Source organism: Delphinus delphis, chromosome 3 (genome assembly GCF_949987515.2).
Source record: "Delphinus delphis chromosome 3, mDelDel1.2, whole genome shotgun sequence".
NCBI lineage: Eukaryota > Metazoa > Chordata > Mammalia > Artiodactyla > Delphinidae > Delphinus > Delphinus delphis.
The window spans coordinates 152,586,172-152,609,604 of record NC_082685.1 but is presented as its reverse complement, the minus strand read 5'-3'; the positions used below and the strand labels follow the sequence as shown (position 1 = coordinate 152,609,604).

Genomic DNA, 23,433 nt, shown 5'->3' with positions numbered 1-23,433 from the left:
AGTAAACTTAGGTAAGAGTCACTACATTTATTAAGAAAGGCAATCTCAGTGCTTCTGGCATGTAGCCTTATCACTGTGTCATCTCCCTATTAAACATGACCTTTATCAGGTATTCTCACGAAATAATATTATATAGAAGAAACTTTTTGACGGAGTGACCAAGTTTGAAACTCAGTGGCTTCTATGCAGTGAATATTTTGCTTGTTGGGGTGTGGAAGCTTCTGTTCATAAGAATTTTTAGCAATAGAATTTGCCTGGTCTTCAGATATGTAGGCTTTTCATTTAGGCTTCTCGTTTGGGATTGGAATATTAGTCTCAAATTTGAGTCCTTGCTGCAGGATGACAATCGGTTACTGCACATGTGAAGTACAAACATGGATCACCAACCACTTGGCTGCTCCTAACTGAAGCACCAATTCAGAATCCACCCTCGGGCCCCCACTGACTGAACACTGACTGAATAAATATGCATCTTAAACTAATCTGCTAACTCATTTTGATAGGTTCTTGAACGATGTCATGTGGCCTTGAATACAATAATACAGCTTATGAAAATAGGTGAAATTAGAACCTCATGTTACTCATTTTAAAACTACCTGATACTCATCGTTCTTGTATTAATCAAAACTAGAATATAATAAAAAGTAATGTGATTAATTATTTAATGCCTCACTGCAGAAAAGGTTTTTGTTTTGTTTTGTCTTTCTCCCCCTTCATTCTCGTATCTGGCTGTTTGCACAGTGTCTGGCTCATGGCAGGCATTTAAAGAACAGTGAATAGAAAAATGAAAGATTTAATTAAACAAGATAGTGAGAAGTTTCTTTACATAATAGTTTACATAATAGGTAGTTTACATAATAGAAAATCAAAACCGAAGAATCTGTGTTAGGCAGAGGAATAGGTAACTGTCCAATGACATTCTGCTAATTTAATACTTTTCCGTGATAACTGAAATATTTAGAACATAACTACTAATATTTCTATTATAAATCATATGATATTTAATTGTGAATATCTCACATTAAAACCACTTCTCAAGCACAAAATTTATATTAGATACATCCTTATATCTCTGGGTGTAGCACTAAGGGAATGGCTCGTAGGAACCTCCCCCTAAATGAATAAAATTAATTAGAAGCTAAGAAAAAATTGAGCAAGTGATTGTTTAGATACCAGGAGATCATTTAAATTTATTGAGTAAAAAGCAAACGAAAAATATAACACATGCAAAATAATAAATATGTAGGTATACATGATAGCTTAAAATCAAAACACAATGATTGTGAATTTTGCATTATCATATCTTAATTTATTAGCACCATTAAAAGCCGAACATTTCCATAAGGATTTTGGGGGAGCAGTGGTTTATATTCAATGTTTCAGTTTGCTTCTAGAAAAGACGCGGCTCTTCTCATTCATACTTTGTTCATCTTGGACATACCTAGAAACTGGTTTGATCCAACCCCTACCTAAAAAGTGGTGAATTAATGTCTTTGCTCTGAAGTCAAAGACAAGTCTGTGGTCACCATTTCTCTAACTTCACATCTCCACGGGTCTAGATGCTCAGCAGAGGTTGTATGCCTAACACTGACATATCTTTGCCCTAAAATAGAAAACATGTTTTTCACCTACTTTGTTCAGATTTCATACTCAATTATGGAGGATAATCCAACTCAAAGAAAATAAGTCTAGCTAAGAAACCATTTTTCTTAACTTAGATTTTAGGGATATTTCATTCCCCCAGTATTTGTCTTTTTTCTTTTTTTTTTTAGTATTGAAAATACTTACTAGTGTCTCTTCCCAAGATAGTGACATTTTACAAATTGATAATAAGATAAGATTATGTAGAAGTATCTAGTTAAATATTGAAAAATCAGGGCATATTTTAAAGGGCACAGTAGCCAGAAGAGAATCTTCGAAAAATGTAGTTCTCTTTCAGATGCATCCATCCAAAACCTTGGTCAGTATGTTAAAATGTTGAAATTTTAGGTCAGTAGATTAAAATGTAGAAATTCTATAATAAATCTCCGTTCTTCACTCAATCAGGGGAAAAAAGAAGAAGGAAAAGAAGAGGAGAAAGGGAAGGGGTTTCTAAGTATTTGCCTGTGGTTGGCATTCAATGTTGAACAAATCTCCAAAAGACTCACTGAAGCCTTGTTGAAGGGAGTGGATAAAGAAATCAAGACTTTCCATAGGTACTTACTCACTGGGAAAGGATTTTATTCAAATTTAGGAAGCTAGATGCAGACAGAATAAATGTGCACTACACATTAAAAAGTCACCCTGGTGACAAAATACAGTTCAAGACTACAGAGCAGGAACCCCCAACTTAGAAGGCTTCAGAAAGAAGTAAAACAAAATATTATATTTTACTAGGCTATGGTTAGTCATTGTGTACTCAATTGCTGCTTATTTGATTAAATAAGTTGATATACACTTGGTTTTATTCTAATGGTTCCTTTTCTTTTTATGTCATTGCAAAAGCAAATAAATATCACACTGTTGGTATGAAAAGATTAGTAATTCACAGTCTTTATTTTATTAGCAATAGATTGAAACCAATGAGTTTGAAGGAATAAAATTTAAAATTTTTGGTCTATTTAAAGCAAATATTTTAAATAAAATAATTAAATTTAGATTTACATGGTAAACACAAAACTATTAAAGTCCCTCAGATAGTTCAAATGCTTTCAAGTCAACCTATATGTGAGGCTATTAGTTTAAAGCTGGTACTTAGAAGTCAAATTATCCAGAAACATTATGGTACTTCATCTAAATTTGAAGTCTGATCCAAGAATTATGGAAACATTCTTTACTTTTAAAAATCCCAGAAGTTACCATGGTTTTCACATGGGATTGATTGAACTTGATTTTATTAGGAGTAGAGTTACATAAAAAAGGAGAATCAGTCACATTTTTGAAACTTATGATACTAGCATTATGCAAAAAATGCACTCAATAACCTAGGCAAATATGTTGATTGCCCTTGATCTATTCATCTAACTCTTCCAAATTTCAACTTCAATTCTTGTATTTATAACTACCATACGAACATTGTAGAGAATTACCAGAATAACCCAAGTTAAAACATTGACTTTATTCAGTTTGTTGGTTATTTAAATTCCCCACATGTTCTGCTTGACTTGATTATTGTTACGGTTTTTGTTTCCCAAATTTTCAACTGGAAGCAAGGTAGGAGCAATGTAATTCTTTACTCTACAATATCTAGAATAGACGTTTGCTCATTTTAAATCAGTTTACATTTTTAGATTACACACTGGTAATATCTGTATTTTGCAACGAAGAAGAGTCAACAAGTCTAATGAAAGACTGCTTTCTGAAAACACACAATTTATGTTTAATGTATGTTTAAAATCAGGGCTCTGTCAAACTATTTCAATATTCTCTGTTCCAGTAAACCAAAAAAGATTCCCAATCAATAACTGATGTACTGAGTATAATAACTTATGTCTATGCATCTACATTCTGATACTTAGGAGAAGTCATTTCACTAATAAATGCTGAATTCCCATACTTTGCTTGCTAGTGCAGTAAACTACTTTGGTGCCAATTTCAATTCCTTAAAAGCCTAGGTGTTATAATGTTTATAAAAATTGCTTTCATTTGAAAGGACACGCTCTAGTCAACTGAACTCTCATATACTTTATGGTGTAATGCAAAGGATAATGTAATCAATCCAATGTACAATGTGGCAGATGATAGAATACTGGCCATAAACATCACAAGATTTACAGAAATATTATTTCATATAGGATAATATAAAAAAAGCACAAGAGAAAACTCATTCAAAGACGTCTGTGATTGTCATAAATGAAGAAGAGGAGAAGAAAGGAAGGGAGAAGGAATGAGAGAGGGAGAAGGAGGTGGGGGGCGGTAGAGGAAGGGAGGAAGGTCAGCAGGCCTCTGAAATGTTTAGACATGTCATTAATACTGAATTTTCTGTTATGAAGCAATGTTGTTGTATGATACCTTATAGCCTATTGCTTAATCCTGCCCGGAAAGTGGAAATGTTATTTAACTTTATATTTCTGCATCATATAGAGTATGTAGTATCAAGGCTTCTTTCTAAAAAGAACAAAGCAGGGGCGGGGGGTGGTGGTGGGGGGTGGATTTCAAATTGAGATCACATGGTTTGGTTAAGTGCTTTATAATGTTACTGACAAACTCTCTAAGGACATAATGTCCTCTGCTATAAGGGACTGCTATATGAAGGTACTTCAGCCTCCCACAGACAGTCATTATTTTCAAGGAACGCTACACTTTATTTCGTAAAATGCAGTACAATGGAATTCTATTTTATTCGTTCTTACTCAATTTTCAGTTTTCCCTTTCTTTAAATCCCTTTCTTTAAATATTACCACCAACAGGTAATATTTAACAAATGTCTCTTAGTGATATAGAGAAATTCACATACATTGCAAGAGAGAAAAAGTAAAAAGACTGGTGAAAACAAAGTACCTTTATTCTTTAAAAAAAATCAAGTTACTTTTTTGTGAGAAGTTGCATTGAGAATAAAGAGTTAATCAAAAGTTATACTGAAACATTTTTTTAAACTCAGACTATTTTAACCGATCAATGCCAATATTACATTAAAATAATGCATTCCCAGAAATCTACAACTTTTAATGTCATAGATATGATTTTCTTATGTTTGCCTCTTGAGTTAGTTGGACGAAGAAGGTATGGCAAAGGCAAAAATGCCATCACATGTTTTAGATACCCTTAAGAAAGACAGCATAACTGGATTATAAAAGGGCTTGCGGTCTCATACTAAAATATCAAGTGAGCTGAAGCTGCTCTAGGACAAGAAAGGAAGAGGAGAGAGGTGACCCTGAGCTGATTTTGTTATCTTAGAAAACAGGCATTCCTTGTAGACTTGTTTGAAATTTTCTCATTCAGATGTGTGATCAAAAAAAATCTGTAATTCTGAGTGTGGAACTTACTGGAGGTAAAAGCAGGGATTGCTATATCACTGCTCTGTAGACATAATTCAAATGCTTTAATTAGAAAAAAAAAGGCAGATTTAAAAATGCTTAAATTCAGAACTTTTTTTCTATCTGCATATTTTAGGTTATTGCAATTATGAAAAAAATAAAATTTTCTCCATGAACTCACTGGTCCGAATTAAGTGTGAAGAAAAGGAAAAAGATTTTTTTATGTTAACTTTCATTTCTCAACTATGAATTCATAATGCTATTCTTTGGACTCTGATTATTTTTTCAAAATATTCATAAGAGGGACAATACACACCTAGTACAAGGCTTAATCTATGCCACCATTTTTCAGTATAAGCCTAACAAGAATGAGGGCACCTTTCTTGCTACTTGGGTTTTAACTTCAGCCTATTTCAGGCATGACTGTTAAATATAATATGGTTAGTGAAGTGACTTTTCTGAAACCCTATTCCAGATAATACTTTAGTTTAATCAGAAGTTGAGTTTTCAAAAACAGACCTGGAATCTGGAGACCAAATAGCTGTATAAAATTACTTATGACTGGCATAAATAAGTTTTATTTCTCTACTTAATACTTTGTTGTTTCAGTATTTTATGAGAACTTCTGTGTGGCAACAGTATTAGAATGTAATTTGCATGGTAGAAATAAGAATATATTATGGTCAATGCTTTTGAAACCCAAGGGCTAGACTAGAGGTAGTTGGTTTTACAGCCCCGCTTTGTACTAATTGTTTACTCTGCAATGCTATTTCTGATAATAACATTTAACAGAAATATTGTTCACTTTGCTGCTGAATCAGCATCGTCAGAGCGAATGCTGTTCCCGTGCTGCAGCCTAGCGGAATGATTTGGTATAAAAATAACATATTCCAGGAGCACTGGTTCTATCACTTGCTGCAAAGTAGGTTAAGAAACATATGAAATAAGTCATATGCCCAGAAACTCCCAGATCATATATACTCTGTCTCAGTCATTTGTTTATATGTGAAATTAAATGAAGACCAAAAAACGCATCCTAGACTCTGAACAGGGTTCACACATGTTGGAATTAACCTTTCAGTTTCAAATATTCTCTTTTTCAACACGGGAAAAAAAAAAAAAGCATACCTCTTTCAGATACACTAACTTTCTTAATATTGTGCCAGAAATGCATATCTCGCTAAACAGAAGAACAATTTTCTATCCCTTTTTTCTATCCCTTTTTTCTTTAAGAAAATCTTAGTGTAACAGAACAATATTAAATTCAATACCTGTATAGTACTGTTCTTATCAACAAACAGCTAGGTTCTATAAACATGTAGGAATATCACCTGAAGCATTAACCAGGTAGCAAGCAATCTAACCACACATATACATGTGCATACGGATGTCATACAGGTTATGTGCGCCTCTCCTATGTCCCTGGGTCTTTTTTTCTCTCTTTTTTTTCCTTTTTCAGGCGTCTAAGTGTATGGAATTCTATGCTTTGATTGGAGTCAGGGAAGGCATACACATTCACAAGGGAAGTCAATATGTTAGCAGCAAGTATTTGAAACCAAAGAAGTATCTGATTTAATGAAAGCAGACGTTGACTCACACTTTAAAAACACATCCAAAAAAAAAAAAGTGAAAGCAAATGAAAGAAGCATTTCTTTGTTTTCATCATGAGAATGGATTTGTATTTGATGTGTTCCTAAGCCACAAACACACTCTGCTTAGATTTGTGCACTTTCTAACACCTTTGCTCCACACCCGCCCACCAATAAACCACTCTTTCCTTATGCATTACACATTGAATACGTATGTGCCACCTTTACTATGCTACGGGGAAGGGGGGCAAGCAGATTATCTATGCAATTTACCATTTACCTATTTCCCTATGACACAGACCTCTTCCTATTTTCTTCATACTTTAACTAAAAATGAACCTAGAGCTCTTGTCCATGACATAATGTTTTCCTGAAAGTTCTACTAATTAAAAATCCTCACCATACCAGACCTAAAAAATGAGCACACTCTTGCCAAGTGTTATTCACCACAGAGAAGCTCTTGTAGCCACATTTTAAAGCAGGATAGACAGGGGGATGCTATGGAGGGAGAAACTCTACTAACATATATATTGAAGTATACCAGTTGTCAGCATCAGAGGGACAGATTATTTTTAATATAGATCCTTCAAGAAAAACACAGCAAGAAAAAAGCATGCATCTCCAAACAGCTGAGAGTAATGCATGTGCCCTTTTGGATAACAGAAGCTCTTACTGGAATGAAGAACAACAATTATAGGAAACAGATCTGCTTTTTGGAAGCAAAAGACAAGAGGTCAATTCTAAAATGACGTTTGCCTGTGACTGCACCTGTAGACTCCCCCTTTTTAATGATAAGAAGATGGTAGGTTTTTATTGCAGTGGCATAAAAACACTTTCAGACTACCGCTTTTTCCCACACTTACAGGGCTATCAATAGTTACTTGTTGGGGACATGCATTTAGTCTTGCAATGTGCTGCATTAATTTAACACCACATAAAATATGGATTTTATTGCAGCAGAGACAATAAATACTGCAACTGCTGACTACATGCATTTAATCTCCCCTCTTCATCTTTCCCCTCTCATACTTCTGACTCAGATACAAAATGCGAATCTAGGAATTATGCCTATTCTATTTCTGATAAATGCCAATCTATCTTATTTATGTAGATGCTTAGTGACCATTGACAGGTTCAAGGCATCTGTCTTCTGCCTGTCATTTCTCCTTATATTGAACTTACAATGAACTACGACTATAAATAAGTGCAGAGTGGACCCATTCATATGGAATGCAAAGTAATGTTCGGTGATAGAGTTCATAGCAACAATGTTCTTTTCAACGGATTTTTAAAAATTAAGATGAACAAGTATGAGCGTGACAAATTACACTCCATAATATATTTTTAGCATTTGCTCACAGTGAATGAATTCATAAACTCTAACATAATGACCCACTGTTGAGCATAATATGTAATTTATCCAGTTTTAGATTACCTCTTCAGATATTCAAAGCAGTTGTTTCTAGAATACAATATATAGTTTTATGCTTAGTAATTTTCTATGTATTAAAGATAATTATTTGAAAATAACTGCTGAATACAACTTAAAAACAAACATTTTCCCCCAGGGAAAGAAAATAAGAGACCTTAAGGGAGTTAGGGGGAAAAAAAGAGAGAGAGATTGACAGAGAGAGAGAGAGCGAGATGAAGTCTTCCTACCTTTTTTTATCAGCTTCTGGATAATGGAAGTTGGTTCCAGCCAAAATAACCCTGGAGAAATTGTCACTATGTCCCCTTTTTGTTTGTTTTCGGCTGTTATTTTCTATCACTGATTCTACTTCAATCTAACTCAAGCTTTCTCTCAGCATCACTTTTAACTCTGGACGGCAGGGAACCGAAAAAAACGGGGGCGAGCTCTCTCTGATTGGCTTTCATTCAGTGCTTCTGATTAAGGGAGCAAAAAGAAAGAAAAGAAAAGAAAAGAAAAGGAAGGAGGGGGGGAAAACCCTTCCTCACTCGGAGAGAAAGGTTCTGCTGATAGAGCTGCAGCACTCGCCATGGGAAGGTTAGAAGTGCTGGCTTTTGCAAGCACACAGCGATTTGCAAGTGAATGCGAGGGGAGGGCGCAGCGCAGAGGAGAGCTTTGGATGAAAGGCGTCCCCTCCCCCGCAGGGCAGAAAGACTCTCTGTTTCAAGGCTAAGGTAATCAACCCAATCTAATCCGGCTGTGTCCGTAATACAATCTCAGAACAGGACTGCTTCTTGCAATTCCTTTTAATAGATACTTCTTCATCTGATATATCTATTCGGGCACCATCCTTACGCCAGACTACCGAAATACATGAACCGAGTGCCAAGTCACACTGCAACGAGATCTGACACGTTACCAGAGTGATTTTTGGTGCGGTTTAAATGATTTATTTTTGCTTTCAGGGAACTTTCTTTCTTTGATTCTCCAAACACCTTATTTTTGTTGCTTATTTTCATACTAGAACATACCTTGCTCATCGTTTGGGGATGTCCGTGAGCCAGTCTCGTCTGCTTAATCTTACCTGCTTTGCCTTTTTATATTTTATAGATAAACTATTTTATTCATAATGTAAATATTCAATTAACCCTATTAAAATATTTAAATTTGGGGCGTAACAGCATCTTTCTTTTTTTTTTCTTTTAACTTTTTTTCTCGGAAACTTAACTGTCATGCCCAAACGTGTGGGGGGCGGGGGGGAGGGGGGAGGTAATAAATACATTTGGGTGGTTCTGTTTACTTAACCATCTAACTGTTCATCTCCCTATTTATCTCTACATTAAGTTGGAATGAACCAAAATCTTACCAAAGGATGTCAGTATAGCTCCACAAAATAATGAGCGTCCTTATATTTTTCTGGCTACATGTAGATTCCTTTTTAAATAAATAAATTACATAAACATGCCATAAAATAATAATATACTATAAATATAATCGTAAAGCTGGAGGAGGAATTATGAAGATAGTAACTTTTTTAGAATACATGATTCTGCTCAGAAATGTTAAATGATTTAATTAAGGTCACAGAGCTAACTAGAGTTAAAACTAGAATGACATTTATATTTTATATTTATATAAACATGTTTATTAAATATATAACATATATAATTATGTATAGTCATAATTCCAGTTTAGTACTGTTTCTGAGATGTCATACTACCTCCTGGTAGACGATTTTATTATTCTAACCCCAGCAGACCCCGTATATAATCAGCATAATGGGACAACTCAATCTGGGGGAGAAAAAGGGTGTGGGGATCCTAAATTAGATTTCAAATAAGTTTTAGTATACGCAAGGTTATTATATGACCAATGTTACCAGCTAGTTTAATATTTTAAAATATCAAATATTTCGGTTCAACAAAATGATATTTAGAGCCAAAAGGGACTTTTTTTTTTTTTTTTTTTTTTTTTTGCGGTACGCGGGCCTCTCACTGTTGTGGCCTCTCCCGTTGCGGAGCACAGGCTCCGGACGCGCAGGCTCAGCGGCCATGGCTCACAGGCCTAGCCGCTCCGTGGCATGTGGTATCTTCCTGGACCGGGGCACGAATCCGTGTCCCCTGCATCGGCAGGCGGACTCCCAACCACTGCGCTACCAGGGAAACTCTCAAAAGAGCCTTTTGAAACAATTTTCCAGATGAGGGCATCTGGAAAATTGTGATCACCCTACTAAAGTTGTGTGATAATAGAGCAAGAATTCTTACACTTGTCTCTAGTTCACTTACCCATAGTTTTTTTGTTTTTGCTTTTGAACAGAGGACCTTAACTTTAGAATCGGATAAAAATAAATATTCCATTTTTTTCTGTAATATATTTGTGTTAATATGATGTATGTATGTGTTCAATATAATACTGCCATTGACATATTAAAGTTGGTTGTCAAGAGAAATTATAGAATGTCATAGTCTATATATAAATTGTATAGCGTTTAATTAAATGCAACAGGTCAGGTGCATACATGTATGATGGCACTTTACTAGATTAATTATTTTTGTATGTTTGTTGTTAGTTTCAGAATAAATGGCTGTATAGTATGAGGAGTTGCTTATATTACATTTTCATTGGTCCAGTTGAGAAAATAACCAAAGGCTGATATCATATGTAAAATGCTGTTTTACTAATGAAAATACATGTTGCAATGATGTATTCCCCAAATACTGATAACAGTTTTCTTTAACGAGATAGAAGTTTACTCTTCTCTTGCATAAATTTCGGAATTGATATGATTTCTGTGCTCTGTGTAGTCATCAGAAACTTGGGTTCCTTTTCTCTTGATGGTTCCTTTTCTCCTAGTCCTGAGGAGTTGAACTCACATATATGATATAATAGCAATCACCCCCACATCCACTTTCTAGAAAGAGGAATAAAATAAAGAAGGAAAGGATGCCCTCTTTCATTAGAATCTTCTATGGTTTCCTTAGCTGGAAATGAGACACTTGGCCACAAATTGTTTCAAGGGATGCTTGGAAATGTAGTATTTACTCTGGAAAGCTATTTGCCCAGCTAAAACCACTCATACTATTAGAGAAGATGACAGAATTGGATAAAAATAGCGGTAGTGTCACCATATCTATGTATCATATAGCAGCATATTTTATTAGTTTTAAGAGAAAAAACAAAATTTTGTTCTGTTTAAAATTAAAATTTTGTTATAATGTTACAGAATGGTATCCATGCAATATAAATTTTACTAGCATTTAAAAACTTTGAAGTATGAAACAGTGGTATCACCAGTTATTGCATTTTCTGTTTTATGATCAGATATGTATTAAGTAAATAGTAAACAAAACATCCATGTATCCTAAAATTCAGAATGTGTAGATACAGATATGAGAGAGACAGAGACAGAGAATTTGAACGAGTGCATTAAAATGTATCCCATTTTTCTTAATGCCCTCCTTGTGCAAGAGAGACTCGTATGGTATCCTGTTGAGTAAAAGCTTTAGTAATAAAAATTAAAGTATAAACGAAATGTTGGCTAAAAATTAAAGCTTCTGATAATTTTTGTTTTATTAAGCAATATCATTTTTCAGTTCCTTGTCTGTTTCACTCTATACATGGTTTAACTTGGGATTCTGCAAATTTCTCTATTTCTTTTGTTTTCTCTGGAAATCTTACGTAAACTAGTCCTGCGCATTAGGTAAATCTTCCCTATGGTCACGAATGTTAGGAAATGTTACCCCATGGAAAGTCAGAAAAAGGAACAGTAAACTCTGTATAAATGGGACAAATGGGTCAGCGCCTCACAAAAGTGTCCCTCGATGTAAGGAAAGGCCACATGACCATTATAAGCAAATAAAAGCTGATGAAAACTTTAAAAAATATATTTCCATAATTTAAAAACTAAATGTGAAATTGCACAGAAAATGCCTTACTATAGTAATAAAACACTCAAGAAATTGAAGAGCATGCTGTCATTATAATAAGGGACCCTCTGAAGGCTGACCCTCTTCATTGCAAATGTAAAAGACCCAATTTGGTTAAAATCAGTTAACTAAAACAACCTTCCATTCCATGTGGAATTATATGCCTAAAAGTTGTCTCACTGTTGCTAAACAATAAGCATCAATCCTTAAGGTGTCACCTGCTAAACAGCTACATACTTGTTTTAAAACAACAGCTTCTCAGCTACCTTTCCAGGGTTCCTTTTTCTTTTTTTTTTTTTTTTAGAAGCAAGTTAATTTCACATGCATTTTTTTCTTTTCTTGTCTTTTCTTTTTGAATCAAGCTCACAGCTAATTTGATAGCTTACGTGTAGGGTAAAATGTCACAAAATTAACATTTATTGACAAATAATAAGTGAAGGAAAGGAAGAGGAGGAATGAAATATTTTAAGAGAGAAGATGTTGGCAGAAGACATGAGACTCCTAAGTCAGAGACTAAAGGCAACGGAAGCAGCATGGCTATCATATCTGTGTCCATGTTCTTGGTCTCCACATCTCATTTGGGCAATGCCTGAGATGGGCAGGTGGATGTTGCACAGGCAGTGGGTTTGCATTGTAACTGAGGGACACCAAGGTTAGGGAGCACTGCTTTTTTTTTTTTGGCGGTACGCGGGCCTCTCACTGTTGTGGCCTCTCCCGTTGCGGAGCACAGGCTCCGGACGCGCAGGCTCAGCGGCCATGGCTCACGGGCCCAGCCGCTCCGCGGCATGTGTGATGTTCCCAGACCGGGGCACGAACCCATGTCCCCTGCATCGGCAGGCGGACTCTCAACCACTGCGCCACCAGGGAAGCCCAGCACTGCTTTTTATATAATGGATTGTGAACAAAACTGCCTGAACTCCAAAGGGAGATATTATGTTTACGTTATTGAAAAACATGCAAATCCCTCCACCCTGCTGGAAACAATAACTCATCATTCAAGGGTGTTTCTATACACATGTCTTTAAAGAGATAGCTCAAAGAAAAGGGAGTTTAGTACAAAAATCTGAGAGAGACACATGGAAAATTGTCTCCCCAGATTATTATTTGTTGTTCCAATGAGAAATGTCAGCTGGAAACTCACCTATTTGCAGCATGTGGTCACCCTAGTCTTTAGGAAAATTCTTCACATAACTGGGCATTCAACCTATAGAACCAAATATGTGGCCTGTGACAAAGAGTCCCTCATTGATCAAACTTTACTCAGGCTCCCCTGAACTCTTTTACAACTAGGCCTGACATTTGGACTTCCATGTTCAACTCTGCATTGTTCAATTTTAGCAAGAATCCCGCTGAGTCAATTTAATTAAAATCCCCACCCTCAATATCTGATCACCTTCAATTTTTGATCAAGTTCCTCATGCTCTATCATCCCCCAGGTGATGTCTGATTACTCTGTTCTGCCTTTAGCAAGAGTCTGATTAGGTCAATTTAACCAGAATCCCCCCTTACCGCTGATGTTTCCTATCAGTAATTTTCCATCCACTGGCCCCATCCTGCTCCTTGGCTATAATTCCCGCTTACCCATGCTGTATTCAGAGTTAAGCCCAACCTTTCTACTCCATCGCAGACCCCACTGCAGTGGTCCCTATACCCATCTCGATGACCCCTTTGAATAAAGACTTCCTTACCATGCTTTAGCAAGTATCACTGAATATTTTTTTTCTGTAAAAACTTTCATTTATAAGATAAATAAGTATTAGGGATGTGTAATGTATAACATGATAAATATAATTAACACTGCTCTGTGTTATATATGAAAGTTGAGAGAGTAAATCCTGTGTTCTCATCACAAGAAAAAATACTTTTTTCTCTTTCTTTAATTTTGCATCTACATGAGATGATGGAGGTTCATCAGACTTAATATGCTAATCATTTCATGATGTATGTAAATCACATCATTATGCCCTACACCTTAAACTTAGACAGTGCTGTATGTCAATTATATCTCAATAGAACTGCAGGAAAAGTAGTAATGTTTTCTTTAAATGTGTGGAACAATGTTCACAAATGCAGTCTATGGACCAACAACATTAGCATCATCTGAAACCTTGTTATAAATGCAGATTCTCATCTTCTCAGACCTACTGACTCAGAAACTAAGGGGGTGGTCAGCACTCTGTGTTTTCAGATGTCTCAAATTGATCCTGAGAGCTGAAATCTGAGACTCACTGGCCTACAGTTGCTGTAAAGCAATCTAGGAAAGGAAGAAACCCCAACTTAAAACTCACGATTTACAATTGAGAGAACTGTTTATGCAGTCACTCATTATTTTTAACACATATATATTACATGCAGAAGCACTGCAAAACATTGTGCTATTTATGAGATTGTAGGGGAGAGCTATAATCATGATCCCGGCTAAATGAGGACGTAACCGTCTAATGAGAGAGACAGAAATGAAGACAAGTGATACACGAAAGTAAATGAAGGGAAAGAAGGGGGAATTTGCCAAGTGTGTGATGAATGTGGAAGTAGTTACTCTCGGGCTTCCAAAATATAGTGTTACAACTCCTATAAATGTCAGTTTTGGTTTTAATTTCAGCAGTCAACATGTTAGAGGGAGGACAGCAGTGAAAATGCCTGGCGATGATACTCTATCCCAGCAGCATGTTGATTAAACAGAGTCCCACCAGAATTACCAGGAGAACAAACAGAAGAAGGAGGGGTTCTGAACTCCTTTCTTACAATCTCCAGTGATGATGGTAGCTTGCTTGGCATGCAAATGTCTGTTCTTACCCGATACCCTCTTGGGATTACGCTCAGTCCTGTGTAATCCTTCATGTGATAATATGGAAGAGCTAGAGGTAATGAAACGAGGAGAGGAAACAGGGGAAGGAGGAGGAGTTTCATAGATTCCAAAACTAAAGGAAACTGAAAATATCTTCTTCCTTATAGATAGGGCTGGCTTTGTGGGCCTGCATCCTGTGTAGTCACACAGGGCCCCATGCTCAGAAGGAGCCCACTCCTGGTTTAATGTACTGCTGGTGCAGTCTTGAGTTTCTTAGTAATTTTTGAACAAGGGGTTCCACATTTTCATTTTGCTCTGGAACCCATGATTTTGTAGCTGAACTACTTATAATACTAATGCATTATGATGTCATTCATAGACTGAAAAGTTCCCATGATAGGTGAGTCTTTGAACAGTAATCAGTGTTGACATTTAACAGACAAACACATCGATAAATCTATTTGTCAATAGTAAACAAGGACAATAAAGTGTATTTGACTCCTGTTAAGCTGGGCTTGACTCTATAACATCTGATCTCTAGTGTCAAGTCACTGGCATCAGGCCTCAATGATATGAGTAGGTAAAGTTTCATTCATCCTTGTATTCAGTTATTCATTTTCCAGCTACTTATTTAGCTGCTACAATGCGTCATACATTTTGCTCATCACTGGGGATGTGATGTAATCAATAGCTCACTTAGCTCTCAACTGCACAGAGCTCACTCTCTAGTAGGAGAAAAGAATAATTATTTAATTTCATAAATGATTATATTATTATTCACCATGATAAGTACTGTGAAAGAAGACACCATTCTATTGCATCTCATAAGGGTCTTGACCTAACTGGGGAGGGGCTAGGAAGAGGGTCAAAGAAGTTTCCTAGATGAGGTTGAGGCTTGAGGTGGAATTAGAAACATGATGGAATGCCCTTTACTCCAGTGACTGTTAGAAGAAATCATTGTGTGTGTTGCCTGGTAACACTTAAATCATGCCCTCCTGGCACCTAATTGGCCAAAGTAGTTTCCTTACTGCAGATATATGTAACCACTACAACAATGGATTCCTCATTTACCAGACATATTATGCATATATGTATCCTTTTTGTTGCCCTAAGAACATCTTGCTCATGCTATATAGGTCATTGAAATAGAGCAAAACACACTTCAACTCCTACAATGTAGCCCGTGCAAAAGTACTTTAATCTTTGCCAACTTTTCAACCACTTTTCAGCACAAGCAAAACAAATCAAAAACAAAAGCAAAACAACACAAAAACAAAAGCAAAACAACACCTATTGAACCACATGTATTTTAAGAAAATCATGGAGAAAAAGAATCTGTGTTGGTGCAAGTCATTTATATAGTGACTACACCATTGTTTAATTTTATGTAAAGATTTATTTAATTTTGATATCATGGTCCCTGCATCAAGATATCCTTTGGCTGAAAAGTCACCAAGATTTATCAAGTATTTAGATTTCTTTAAACACAATCTGATACAGCCGACAGTTAGACCAAGGGCCAAAATAAATGCACCCTCAAGAGAAGAGTTTTATTTTTAGATAAAGGTTTATATTTCATAAATTTCTTCATTTAACTGATACTGCAGCTATTCAGCTAGATACAAGATCTCAAGCTACGTACAGTTGCTTAACATTTTGCATTTTTTATCCTAACTTAATTAATGCAAATGATTCAAATTCTTTGCAAAAAATACAAAATCAATTTCTAGCTGATTTGTTAAAATTATTAGCAATTCAATTACTGCCTAGTTTAAATATTAAATTAAGAAATAGGGATTTCCCTGGTGGTGCAGTGGTTACGAATCTGCCTGCCAATGCAGGGGACATGGGTTCGAGCCCGGTCCAGGAAGATCCCACATGCCATGGAGCACCTAAGCCTGTGCACCACAACTACTGAGCCCACGTGCCACAGCTATTGAAGCCTGCGCACCTAGATCCCGTGCTCCACAACAAGAGAAGCCACCGTAAGGAGAAGCCGGAGCACCACAGAGACAAATAGCCCCCACTCACCGCAACTAGAGAAAGCCCGCACGCAGCAGTGAAGACCCAATGCAGACAAAAATAAATAAATTTAAGAAACAAAATAAATCAAAGCAAAAGAATGATCACTTGTGAAATTCCTTAGTTGGTTTCTGTAAATACTGCTCCAGGAGTGGAAATTTTTTAAGTGTGTTCTATATCAACTTTATTTTTGTTATTTGTCATCATTCTAGTATAGTAAAAGGGCTTTTCTGAAAAGTACAAATAAAGTAATCAGTATTTAAGAAAAACAAGAGAACAACATCATTTAACAAAATAAGTAGTGCTAAACATAGAATTCCAAAACAGGGGGGAAGATTTATGATGCAGAACTATCCGTGACTTTCAACATTAACTCATATCTAATAGCATCATAATAACCCAAAAAGTTTTAAAGTGTTTGTACAGACATGAGACTTATAGTATCATAATCATCAAAGTATGTTTAAACATTATTACTTTTTTTTATTTATCAAAAAGAATTCCTTCCTGTATCTTAATCCGGAGCTGCCTTTTCCTCTCTCTCGCAAACATCCCCCTTCGTAAGTCGTCCAGACCTATTGACATTTTTTTGAATAAGTTCCTGGTCAGTCCAGTATTAATCAATCTAGATGTTTTCAGCTCCTATATCTTACACTGGGGTTGGGAGAGGACAGCAGCAAGGAGAGAAGATCTGAACTGAGGAGCATATGCAGGGACCCAGAAGTGGGAAAGAACTGAGTTTGAATCAAAGCCCTAGGATAGGGAGGCCTCCAAGCTTGGCTTCATCACTGGAGGCTTCTGGTCCTAGCTTGGAACAGGTGGTTGTCACCACAACAAGGGGCTGTTCCCCCTCATTAAACCAGGATGTAGGATAAAGTGGACTAAGCTAAAATAACGGTTTAATCCTGGCATTTAGTATTAAAATTCTACATACATTCTTAAGTATCTCTGTCTTTGTCTCTCTGATCAATATATTCTGTCCTTTAATTAATTCTCCTTTTCTTTTGTTGTTAAGGGAGAAAATTATACATAAATAGAAGCCACTAAAATATTTATGAAATTGATAACCACATGCAGGTAAAAAATTTCAATCTTTGTGAATTATATTATATTATATTAGCAGTATTGAATTATATTATATTAGCAGTATTGAATTATATTATATTATATTAGCAGTATTGAAACAGCTAGGTGAACCATACAAAACATGTGGATGGATTCAAATTTAGCACAATATACAGTCACATATAAATGGCTATTTGATATCATAAAGAGAAATACATTCCAGATATCAATTATTAGAGCTTTGAAAATCTATCTTACGATATTATTACCTTTTATCCTCTGTGTTCTTATTAGCTTACCATGTACAGTGCAAATAAGATTACAAGCCCCCGTTTTTGAAGCCCATAGAAATAAATAAGTAGTTTTTGTTTACATGCAATCCCTCAAAAATATAACATTTTATATGCAATTCCTCAAAAAATAAAATGTAATCAAAAGTTAAATGATAAAATTTGAGATAGATTTATGACCGTAGCCAAAGGGAATAACTTCAGATGATAATTATTTTAATATGTGTTAACACTTTTCAAAGAAAAGACATTGATGTGCAGTACTCTTCGTACGAAATGTTTAGACTTCATTGTTTTCTCCAGTGACCCTACCACCTACCCACTTTGGAATCTTCGGGGTACCATCTAGCTTAGCGGTTAATATGCTATTGTGTGTTTTGTTTTTTTTACAGAATTAAAGTGTCATCTGGTAACAAACTTTCAATATGAGATTTGTTCATTTTTATATACTTAACCTACCACTCCTTGGATGGTCATGGAAGAAGTGGTCCTTTGCTGACAGACGGCTATGATGAAAACGTAAGACATATTATTTCACTATACCTGCAAATTCTGTTCTTATATTCAAATGAAATCACAGATTTGTTTAGTAATATTTCTTAATTTCAAAATCAAATCTACTATTCCTGCTCATAAGTATCTATTTTAGTTATTAAATGCACCTGACTTATTTATTCATTGAACAAATATTTCTGTAATGCCTCTAGTATCCCAGGGACTATTCTAGGACTTAGGGATAGAGCAGTAAAGAAAATATAGAAAGGTTCGTCTCAAGAAACTTGCATTCAAGTAAGGGGAGAAAGAAAGTAAGCAAATAAACAAGCATATACTAATGCCAAAGATGGTGATAAGTGCTATAGGTAAAAATAAAGCGGGTAAAGAGAGACGGTAGACAAAAGAATGGCACCCAAAGATGTCCACAATCCAATATTTGAAATTTGTGAATATATTACCTTACATAGTAAAAGGGACTTTGCAGATATGTTTAAGTTAAAGATCTTGAAATGAAATGTTTATCCTGTATGATTCTGGCAGACTCAATATAATTTCACGAACCTTTAAAAGCAGAGAACATTTCTCATCTCAAAAAGCGATGTGAAAATAGAAGGGTATCAGTGAGACGGTGGTATGAGAGGACGGAGGAGCCAAGGAATGTGGTCAGTCTCTGGAAGCTAGAAAACACAGGAGAACAGAGTCTATCCTAGAGAGAAAGGAACACAAAGCTTGTTGACATCTTGATTTTAGTCTAGTGAGACTCGTGTGGGAATGCTAACCTACAGAACTGTAAGATAATAAATTTATGTCATTTAAGTCACCAAATTTGACGTACTTAGTTCTAGGAGAAATAGAAACCTAATACAGGAGATCGAGAGAGATTGGTAAGTATATGCCTTTTCGCACAACACTGTTAGAAAAGGAGTCTTTGATGATGTGATGCTTGAGCAGAAGTGAATGAAGCAAAACCAGCCATCTGCCTACATGTGGGAAGAACTCACTAGGCAGAGGGAACAGCAAATGCAAATGCCCAGAGGCAGAAACTTGCTCAGTTATTTGAAGAATAGCATAGAGACCATCAGGACTGAAAAGCAGTAAATTGAAAGTAAATAATTCTGTAATGAGATGAGTGCTGGCATCAAGGAGTCAGCCTTGTGGGGCTGGTTACATCCAGGCATTTTATTCTAACTGAGATAGGGAGCTTTTGCAGGTTTGGGGCAGAGGAAAAGCATCATCTGATTTAGATTTTAAAATGGGTCATTTTGATCACACCATGGAGAACAGACTGAAGGAAGGGGAAGAGTAGGACTGGTCAAGCTGAGAGACCAAAAAAGAGACTTCGATGATGTTCAAGTAGAAGATGATGATATCATGGAGGAACAGTTATATTTTGTATATACTATAAAGATAAATATGATAGGACTTGATGATGAATTACATATTAGTGTTAGGAAAAATAAGAGAGGGATGACTCTGGCTGCCAAATAGAATCGCCATCCTGAGATGAGAACTGAGGGAAAAGTAGATTTGGAACCAACCGAAGTATTGGTTTGGTTGTCTGTTTTGTGATTTTTAAACATTTCTTCTCCACACCTCACATATGTTGTAGTTACCTGTCTTTTTCTCTGCCTTCAATATCACACATGACTATTATTGCTCAGTTATTTGCTCAGTTTTCATTAATTTAAAATTTTCAGAATAAATAATACTTTAGAAGAGACCATTAATATTTTCATGCTGGATGCACCACTTCTGTGTTGCTCACCTGAAAATTCATAGCTTCAGCGTTTTTTGCTTACCTATCTTCCTAACCATCCTGAAAATTATACATTTTTCATTTGAGTATTTTCTAGATAAAACCTAATTTGAAAATCGAAATAAAAATGATATTTTGAAGGTATATGCAAATTCATTGAGATGAAATTTCACAATTACAAAGTTCTACTCTTTGATTTTCTTAGCCATTGCAATTGGTTCCCAGGTGCTAGGATGTGGGAATGAGCACTTTTGTTCTATTAGGTGATAGGTTTCAAAAATTAAAAATAACTACTATCATTTTCATGAATTCAAAAATGTCAGCATCATATATTACAAAAACATTGTACTAGGAATGGTAGGCATAGATTTGTATACTTAATATTAAACAGTGAATTAAGAAGAATAAAGTTGAAAGTAATTTGTATTTAATTAAAACATCTACAAGAATTGCCAATTGTTGAAAAGTAGATCTCAATAATAAACTCTCTCCAGACCCATATGAAGTACCTAAACATGTAGATATGAAATTAAAAATTGTACACAAAATAAGATTTACTTCAATGTAACTGAAATGTGCATATCTCTCACTATATTTTAGCAAAGTAGTATTTTTAAACATTTACTGATCAACATAAACACCCATTAAATCATCAGTTGAGAAAATAATTTTAATGACAGGTAATGAAATTATTTTGATTATATATTTTGTAGATTATCATCAAGTATCTGAAGTATTACCAAGAGTTTAGATATTCTTAAAGAAAAAAAATATATATATATTCTTCCCTACCTGGGCATGTGAGCCTTCTTCAGGCTTATATGTGTTCCTGTATTCACTGAACTTTGATGATGTCATGTAAGCATACACATGTGGGTAAATTCTTATAAGTATATAGTGTGAAGAGCAACACATAGATGGAAAAAAAGAATATTCTATTAAATAACAAATAGTTTATAATAAATATTAGTACCAGCTGAGTCATGACCTAGGTACTGAATTAATAACATAATAATAAAATATGTTCACTAATTTTTGTCTAAATATAAAAATATAATTTTTACCAAAAATAATACCTCTTTCTGTTTCAGGATAAAACATAGATATTCTACAAAATTCAGAATTTTAAAAATAGTAGAATTAAGTTACTATTCTGCTAATTTATTGAAATAATCTAAAAATATACCAACCCAGAATAGCTTTCATTAATCTGATTGTTTTTTAAAAATTAATGTGAGATGTGATCAACAGCCATGCAAGGCAGACCACAATGTCATCCACCTTAAGATAATTGTTAGTCAACAGAATTTTTTTTTCCTTTTCCTGCAAATAAAATTTAGTGATGTCAAAATTAAAATGTCCAGGTTTGCTTTCCAAATGTTTAATTAATGATTGTTCTGTATAGGCCTTTTTTTTTCACCAAATTAAATCACAAAGTTACTAATTTTAATTTATTCCATACATTTGTTATAAGGTCTTTTAATTATAAGTCAAATCACCAGTTTTTATCTTAGTATTTGTCTATCACTTTAACTCAACAAAATTTTTCTGATGTCTTTTGAGAATGGACTAATTGTGCTATTTAAATATTCTCTGATTTCCTGCATGATGACTTTTTCTTTTAACTTTTATTCTTTGACTACATTATATGACCTGTTTTGTAACATATTAATTGTTAACTAACTCACTAATTCATAAAACCGTAGGTCGAGTGGCAAACTTGGGAGTGAGCCTCTCCAAAATCATTGTTTGAGAGTTGAGTAAGAGGTGTCAGAAAAATATTAATTCTTGCATGAGACTAAAATGCTGATTTTTAGCAAAGTCAAGACCTGTCAAACGACTGGATACTTAAGCACTTATTTATTCTTGTGCATGCTACCACAGAATTAGAAGCACACTAAATCACATGGCCTTTGGGTCTAAGGCACTTGCCAGCTTGGAGTTGCATGTTTGAAGCAGAGGATTAAATCTTCAAGAGCACGTGTGTGTGACAATAATGCACTCTTATGTAGAGTCCTTTGAGCGATACTCCTCATCAACCCCCTTTGCAGACTTTGCAGTTTTATCTCTATCGTTTTTTTACATAAAAGACTGGTGATCTATTTGCACACTTAACGTTTACCTCATTCCCAAAATCTAAGAAAATAAATATTCATGTTTTCAAGCTCACTTTCCAAGGTTAGGGTACCAAACTATGGCTGATGGATGGAATTAATAGGACAGTAGAAATCAAACAAATGACCTCGGCGTTTGTGTTTTGATTTAATGTGACCTCACCAATTGGAAAACCAGTTTTTATGTACTCTGTAGAATTATTGTGGCTCTGTAGGCTGTAACTTACCTGACAAAGGTTAAGGCACATGGGTCAATGTAGATTAGAAAGAAGCTTTCATCATGATAATTTTTCCCTGAAATAGAGTTTTGAAATATTATTTTTGGTGCAGGGTATGTTTCAATTCCCTAAAGAAGTTTTTATATTTTTATCTACAAAAAGTACAGTATGGCACAGAATAATAAGTCCATAAAGAAACAAAAAAAGTACAGAGTTTTATCTTAAGGTAATATATCTTTTTTTTCCAAAAAAAGCAAACTCACAAACAACAAAAACAAAGTGTTTAAGAGGCCAGTGGCCTCTATTTTTCATGTATAAACTGGAAAGTGGCCAAGGGTGTTTGATTCTAGTTTCTTTACTTGCACTGCTTTCCTAAGAAACCTCATCTAAATCTAGGTTCTGAAAGTTTCTAATGTGTTGGAGTGAATGAAGGTAGGAACTATAATTAAGACCTGTGGGAGGGGCTTCCCTGGTGGCGCAGTGGTTGGGAGTCCGCCTGCTGGTGCAGGGGACGCGGGTTCGTGCCCCGGTCCGGGAGGATCCCACCTGCCGCGGAGTGGCTGGGCCCGTGAGCCATGGCCGCTGGGCCTGCGCGTCCGGAGCCTGTGCTCCGCAACGGGAGAGGCCACAACAGTGAGGGCCCGCGTGCCGCAAAAAAAAAAAAGACCTGTGGGAGATTATTAGTTCAAGCTTGGGAATGTTTGTTTTTGTTTGTTTGTTTGTTTTCCCTATGTTTCAGTTTTTAAAACCCACACAAAGTTAGGAATTAAAGAGACTTACATGAAATTATTATTCAGTACCATATTC

At 35.4% G+C, this 23,433-nt stretch overlaps 1 protein-coding gene and 1 long non-coding RNA gene across 3 annotated transcripts in view; one reads left to right on the top strand and one right to left on the bottom strand.

The window, feature by feature from the left end:
- The window catches only part of LOC132423657 (cadherin-10), a 189,045-nt gene extending 180,706 nt beyond the window's left edge, over positions 1–8,339 (bottom strand). For both annotated transcript variants that reach the window (XM_060009642.1, XM_060009643.1), the window contains exon 1: positions 8,204–8,339. The gene's annotated coding sequence lies outside the window, so the exon portion shown is untranslated. The remainder of the gene's footprint in view (positions 1–8,203) is intronic.
- A 155-nt stretch (positions 8,340–8,494) lies between these two features.
- LOC132423660 (uncharacterized) overlaps positions 8,495–23,433 on the top strand; it is a 77,709-nt gene continuing 62,770 nt past the window's right edge. The window contains exons 1-2 of the long non-coding RNA XR_009519025.1: positions 8,495–8,686; positions 18,436–18,562. This is a non-coding gene — a long non-coding RNA (uncharacterized lncRNA). The remainder of the gene's footprint in view (positions 8,687–18,435; positions 18,563–23,433) is intronic.